This window comes from Oncorhynchus kisutch, linkage group LG22 (genome assembly GCF_002021735.2).
Source record: "Oncorhynchus kisutch isolate 150728-3 linkage group LG22, Okis_V2, whole genome shotgun sequence".
In the NCBI taxonomy this organism is placed as follows: domain Eukaryota; kingdom Metazoa; phylum Chordata; class Actinopteri; order Salmoniformes; family Salmonidae; genus Oncorhynchus; species Oncorhynchus kisutch.
The window spans coordinates 57,927,980-57,935,836 of record NC_034195.2 but is presented as its reverse complement, the minus strand read 5'-3'; positions in this window follow the sequence as shown (position 1 = coordinate 57,935,836).

Sequence of the window (7,857 nt, the reverse complement as noted above, 5' to 3'; positions counted from 1 at the left end):
ATGGGGGGATGGAGTAGTGATCTGTTGTTCCCTGTCTCTCTAGTGAGTTATGGGGGGATGGAGTAGTGATCTGTTGTTCCCTGTCTCTCTAGTGAGTTATGGGGGGATGGAGTAGTGATATGTGGTTCCCTGTCTCTCTAGTGAGTTATGGGGGGATGGAGTAGTGATCTGTTGTTCCCTGTCTCTCTAGTGAGTTATGGGGGGATGGAGTAGTGATATGTGGTTCCCTGTCTCTCTAGTGAGTTATGGGGGGATGGAGTAGTGATATGTGGTTCCCTGCCTCTCTAGTGAGTTATGGGGGGATGGAGTAGTGATATGTGGTTCCCTGCCTCTCTAGTGAGTTATGGGGGGATGGAGTAGTGATATGTGGTTCCCTGTCTCTCTAGTGAGTTATGGGGGGATGGAGTAGTGATCTGTTGTTCCCTGTCTCTCTAGTGAGTTATGGGGGGATGGAGTAGTGATCTGTTGTTCCCTGCCTCTCTAGTGAGTTATGGGGGGATGGAGTAGTGATCTGTTGTCCCCTGTCTCTCTAGTGAGTTATGGGGGGATGGAGTAGTGATATGTGGTTCCCTGTCTCTCTAGTGAGTTATGGGGGATGGAGTAGTGATATGTGGTTCCCTGCCTCTCTAGTGAGTTATGGGGGGATGGAGTAGTGATATGTGGTTCCCTGCCTCTCTAGTGAGTTATGGGGGGATGGAGTAGTGATATGTGGTTCCCTGCCTCTCTAGTGAGTTATGGGGGGATGGAGTAGTGATATGTGGTTCCCTGCCTCTCTAGTGAGTTATGGGGGGATGGAGTAGTGATATGTGGTTCCCTGCCTCTCTAGTGAGTTATGGGGGGATGGAGTAGTGATATGTGGTTCCCTGCCTCTCTAGTGAGTTATGGGGGGATGGAGTAGTGATATGTGGTTCCCTGCCTCTCTAGTGAGTTATGGGGGGATGGAGTAGTGATATGTGGTTCCCTGCCTCTCTAGTGAGTTATGGGGGGATGGAGTAGTGATATGTGGTTCCCTGTCTCTCTAGTGAGTTATGGGGGATGGAGTAGTGATATGTGGTTCCCTGCCTCTCTAGTGAGTTATGGGGGGATGGAGTAGTGATATGTGGTTCCCTGCCTCTCTAGTGAGTTATGGGGGGATGGAGTAGTGATATGTGGTTCCCTGCCTCTCTAGTGAGTTATGGGGGGATGGAGTAGTGATATGTGGTTCCCTGCCTCTCTAGTGAGTTATGGGGGGATGGAGTAGTGATATGTGGTTCCCTGCCCCTCTAGTGAGTTATGGGGGGATGGACCCTAACCTACTGGCTTCTGATGATGGACCCTTTAGTCTTAAGACTTTTTGTGTATTTGGACAATACTCCATTTAATGGTCATTTCTGATTGAGCCATCAGCGTTTACTGTGAATGTGGTGTCCGCCAACACAGGAACATTACCTTTTTAAACGTTCTCTCTTTCTCTCTCTCTCTCTGTCCCCGACACTTAAGTTGTTTTTAAGAGATGTTTAACCACACTACTGATTGAGTGACATTCAGCCATCTTTTTTTGTTTTGTTTTCTTGCTCTTCCCTGACCTGGCTTGGAGGATTTGGTGGTCCGCCTGAATTCAACACCTTGGTGGTAGAATGTCCTGACTGCACAGACCACTTCCTGTGCAACAGGGTCAGGGCGTTACCATCACTCTGGCTGAAGGAGAATACATGTCCGCATTCAAAATGGCATCCAATTCCCCATTGGGCTCTGGTCAAAAGTTTGCACGGTTTATTCCTGTGTAGGGGCCCTGGATGTGGCTGTCTGCTTGTCAACCCTGGCCCGTGTTAGCCTGGTGCTGCTCCAGTTTCAACTTCCACCTGACTGTGCTGCTGCTCCAGTTTCAACTGTTCTGCCTTATTATTATTCGACCATGCTGGTCATTTATGAACATTTGAACATCTTGGCCATGTTCTGTTATAATCTCCACCCGGCACAGCCAGAAGAGGACTGGCCACCCCACATAGCCTGGTTCCTCTCTAGGTTTCTTCCTAGGTATTGGCCTTTCTAGGGAGTTTTTCCTAGCCACCGTGCTTCTACACCTGCATTGCTTGCTGTTTGGGGTTTTAGGCTGGGTTTCTGTACAGCACTTTGAGATATCAGCTGATGTACGAAGGGCTATATAAATAAATTTGATTTGATTTGATTTGCTTGTCAACCCTGGCCCGTGTTAGCCTGGTGCTTGTCAACCCTGGCCCGTGTTAGCCTGGTGCTTGTCAACCCTGTCCCGTGTTAGCCTGGTGCTTGTCAACCCTGGCCCGTGTTAGCCTGGTGCCTGTCAACCCTGGCCCGTGTTAGCCTGGTGCTTGTCAACCCTGGCCCGTGTTAGCCTGGTGCTTGTCAACCCTGGCCCGTGTTAGCCTGGTGCTTGTCAACCCTGGCCCGTGTTAGCCTGGTGGCAGATCTGGTTGTGCACACGACATTGACCATAGAGTTCACAAGACAGCACAAACTGATGGACCAGGCTAGGCCTGCGTTTCTGAACCACAACAGTCTGAGGCCTTCATAAGACTGACAGTCTGACTGACGGGAGCCATGGAGCACCTAGATCAGCTGCTAGACACAGCGACAGAACATCTAGATCAGCTGCTAGACACAGGGACAGAACATCTAGATCAGCTGCTAGACACAGGGACAGAACATCTAGATCAGCTGCTAGACACAGGGACAGAACATCTAGATCAGCTGCTAGACACAGGGACAGAACATCTAGATCAGCTGCTAGACACAGGGACAGAACATCTAGATCAGCTGCTAGACACAGGGACAGAACATCTAGATCAGCTGCTAGACACAGGGACAGAACATCTAGATCAGCTGCTGCACATAGAGCCAGAACATCTAGATCAGCTGCTGCACATAGAGCCAGAACATCTAGATCAGCTGCTAGACACAGGGACAGAACATCTAGATCAGCTGCTAGACACAGGGACAGAACATCTAGATCAGCTGCTGCACATAGAGCCAGAACATCTAGATCAGCTGCTGCACATAGAGCCAGAACATCTAGATCAGCTGCTAGACACAGGGACAGAACATCTAGATCAGCTGCTAGACACAGGGACAGAACATCTAGATCAGCTGCTGCACATAGAGCCAGAACATCTAGATCAGCTGCTGCACATAGAGCCAGAACATCTAGATCAGCTGCTGCACATAGAGCCAAAACATCTAGATCAGCTGCTGCACATAGAGCCAGAACATCTAGATCAGCTGCTGCACATAGAGCCAAAACATCTAGATCAGCTGCTGCACATAGAGCCAGAACATCTTCAGTCAAGAGTCAGAAGACACCAAATTGATGATTTTTTCCCCCAGACAGTTGGAGTTGATAGGACCTCAACCCAAAATGCTTCTTATGTGTTGAAATAATTAAGAAATGAATGAATACTAGTCTAGCATATGGAGATGTGAAACATGCTCCTGATTGTCTCATGAGCTAGAATAAAGATCCACGCGCACAAAAAGCTTCTGTCTCTCAAGTTGAGCACTAATTAGTTGGCATCCCTGTTAGTAATCATTTCTCCTTGACAAGATAATCCATCCACCTGACAGGTGTGTCATAGCAAGAAGCTGATTAAACAGCATGATCATTACACAGGTGCACCTTCTGCTTGGTACAATAAATGGCCACTCTAAAATGTGCAGTTTTGTCACACAACGCCACAGATGTCTCAAGCTTTGAGGGAGCGTGCAATTATCATTCTGACTGTAGGAATGTCCACCAGAGCTGTTCCCAGATAATTTAATATTAATTTCATTACCATAAGTCGCCTCAAACATCATTTTAGAGAATTTGGCAGTACATCCAACTGGCCTCACAACCGCAGACCACGTGTATGGCGTTGTGTGGGCGGTTTGCTGATGTCAACTTTGTGAACAGAGTGCCCCATGAAGCAGTGGGGTTATGGTATGGGCAGGAATAAGCTATGGGCAACAAACACAATTGTGTTTTATTGATGGCATAGAGATACCGTGACGAGATCCTGATTGTCGTGCCATTCATCCACCACCATCACCTCATGTTTCAGCATGATAATGCACGGACCCATATCGCAGAGATCTGTACAAAGTTCCTGGAAGCTGAAAATGTGCCAATTTCTCTCATGGCCTGCTCAACAGACATGTTTGGAATGCTCTGGATCGATGTGTAAGATAGCGTGTTCCAGTTCCTGCCAATATCCATCACCTTCGCACAGCCATTAAGGAGTGGGACAATATTCCACAGGCCACAATCAACAGCCTGATCAACTCTATACGAAGGAGATGTGTCACGCTGCATGAGGCAAATGGTGGTCACACCAGATACTGACTGGTTTTCTGATCCACTCCCCAATTATTTTTTTTCAAGGTATTTGTGACCAACAGATGCATGTCTGTATTCCCAGTTATGTGAAATCTATAGATTAGGTCCTTATTGATTTTTAAAACATTTACTGATATCCTTATATGAACTGCAACTCAGTAAAATCTTATAAAACTCAACATGCAATAATTTCTATTTTTGTTCAGTGTAGTTGTGACTTGAATTGAATGTAAGGTGTTTTCAATGGCTTCTTTTGTTCCCCTGCCCATGTGGCAAACTGGTGATGTTTGGATTTGAATGGATTTCTCTTCACTAAGAAGTGCCATTTTGTTAAGGCTGTCTTGCAGCGCTGTGTCTCCGGCTATAGCTGTCTATGAGACTGATCATAAGGCCAATGTGCTCTAGCCTACAGGCTCTTCAAATGAAATGTATTTATATAGCCCTTCTTACATCAGCTGATATCTCAAAGTGCTGTACAGAAACCCAGCCTAAAACCCCAAACAGCAAGCAATGCAGGTGTAGAAGCACGGTGGCTAGGAAAAACTCCCTAGAAAGGCCAGAACCTAGGAAGAAACCTAGAAAGGAACCAGGCTATGAGGGATGGCCAGTCCTCTTCTGGCTGTGCCGGGTTGAGATTGTAACAGAACATGGCCAAGATGTTCAAATGTTCATAGATGACCAGCAGGGTCAAATAATAATAATCGCAGTGGTTGTAGAGAGTGCAGCAAGTCAGCACCTCAGGAGTAAATGTCAGTTGGCTTTTCATAGCCGATCATTGAGAGTATCTCTACCTCTCCTGCTGTCTCTAGAGAGTTGGAAACAGCAGGTCTGGGACAGGTAGCACGTCCGGTGAACAGGTCAGGGTTCCATAGCCGCAGGCAGAACAGTTGAAACTGGAGCAGCAGGGTTAGGGTTAGTTCCCAAATGGAATCCTATCCCTTATGTAGTGCACTACTTTAGACCAGCGCCAGGGCACTAGATAGGGAATAGGGTGCTACACTACTTTAGACCAGAGCTAGGGCACTATATGTAGAAGGGCACTAAAGGGCACTAAAGTAGAATCTCAATTCAACGGCTCAGACACAAGAGGCATGTGGCAGGGTCTACAGTCAATCACGGACTACAGGAAGAAATCCAGCCCAGTCACGGACCAGGATGTCTTGCTCCCAGGCAGACTAAATAACTTTTTTGCCCGCTTTGAGGACAATACAGTGCCACTGACACGGCCTGCAACGAAAACATGCGGTCTCTCCTTCACTGCAGCCGAGATGAGTAAGACATTTAAACGTGTTAACCCTCGCAAGGCTGCAGGCCCAGACGACATCCCCAGCCGCGCCCTCAGAGCATGCGCAGACCAGCTGGCCGGTGTGTTTACGGACATATTCAATCAATCCCTATACCAGTCTGCTGTTCCCACATGCTTCAAGAGGGCCACCATTGTTCCTGTTCCCAAGAAAGCTAAGGTAACTGAGCTAAACGACTACCGCCCCGTAGCACTCACTTCAGTCATCATGAAGTGCTTTGAGAGACTAGTCAAGGACCATATCACCTCCACCCTACCTGACACCCTAGACCCACTCCAATTTGCTTACCGCCCAAATAGGTCCACAGACGATGCAATCTCAATCACACTGCACACTGCCCTAACCCATCTGGACAAGAGGAATACCTATGTGAGAATGCTGTTCATTGACTACAGCTCGGCATTCAACACCATAGTATCCTCCAAGCTCGTCATCAAGCTCGAGACCCTGGGTCTCGACCCCGCCCTGTGCAACTGGGTACTGGACTTCCTGACGGGCCGCCCCCAGGTGGTGAGGGTAGGCAACAACATCTCCTCCCCGCTGATCGTCAACACTGGGGCCCCACAAGGGTGCGTTCTGAGCCCTCTCCTGTACTCCCTGTTCACTCACGACTGCGTGGCCACGCACGCCTCCAACTCAATCATCAAGTTTGCGGACGACACAACAGTGGTAGGCTTGATTACCAACAACGACGAGACGGCCTACAGGGAGGAGGTGAGGGCCCTCGGCGTGTGGTGTCAGGAAAATAACCTCACACTCAACGTCAACAAAACTAAGGAGATGATTGTGGACTTCAGGAAACAGCAGAGGGAACACCCCCCTATCCACATCGATGGAACAGTAGTGGAGAGGGTAGCAAGTTTTAAGTTCCTCGGCATACACATCACAGACAAACTGAATTGGTCCACTCACACAGACAGCATCGTGAAGAAGGCGCAGCAGCGCCTCTTCAACCTCAGGAGGCTGAAGAAATTCGGCTTGTCACCAAAAGCACTCACAAACTTCTACAGATGCACAATCGAGAGCATCCTGGCGGGCTGTATCACCGCCTGGTACGGCAACTGCTCCGCCCTCAACCGTAAGGCTCTCCAGAGGGTAGTGAGGTCTGCACAACGCATCACCGGGGGCAAACTACCTGCCCTCCAGGACACCTACACCACCCGATGTTACAGGAAGGCCATAAAGATCATCAAGGACATCAACCACCCGAGCCACTGCCTGTTCACCCCGCTATCATCCAGAAGGCGAGGTCAGTACAGGTGCATCAAAGCTGGGACCGAGAGACTGAAAAACAGCTTCTATCTCAAGGCCATCAGACTGTTAAACAGCCACCACTAACATTGAGTGGCTGCTGCCAACACACTGACACTGACTCAACTCCAGCCACTTTAATAATGGGAATTGATGGGAAATGATGTAAATATATCACTAGCCACTTTAAACAATGCTACCTTATATAATGTTACTTACCCTACATTATTCATCTCATATGCATACGTATATACTGTACTCTATATCATCGACTGTATCCTTATGTAATACATGTATCACTAGCCACTTTAACTATGCCACTTTGTTTACATACTCATCTCATATGTATATACTGTACTCGATACCATCTACTGTATCTTGCCTATGCTGCTCTGTACCATCACTCATTCATATATCCTTATGTACATATTCTTTATCCCCTTACACTGTGTATAAGACAGTAGTTTTGGAATTGTTAGATTACTTGTTGGTTATTACTGCATTGTCGGAACTAGAAGCACAAGCATTTCGCTACACTCGCATTAACATCTGCTAACCATGTGTATGTGACAAATAAAATTTGATTTGATTTGATATATAGGGAATAGGGTGCTACACTACTTTAGACCAGAGCTAGGGCACTAGATAGGGAACCATGTCTGTATGCTGGCTACTTGTCAACATTTCAACTTCACATTCAGTGACCGTAATGCAGCTACATTCATTTGGTTGAAGCACCCCCCCCCCCCCCCCCAAAAAAAAAATAACATTTAAAAAGGTCCAATGCAGTGGTTTTCTGGGTAACAATTAAGTACCTTACTGTTCAATGGGGCATTATCATTTTCACAGTATTATTCCATCCTCAGTGTGAAAATAATAGTTTTCTACATATTGTTTATTTCTTATTTACATAGTATATAATGTGGACAAGTTTAGTTGTTTGTGGCAGGACTTGGAACAAGACCTACTACATAT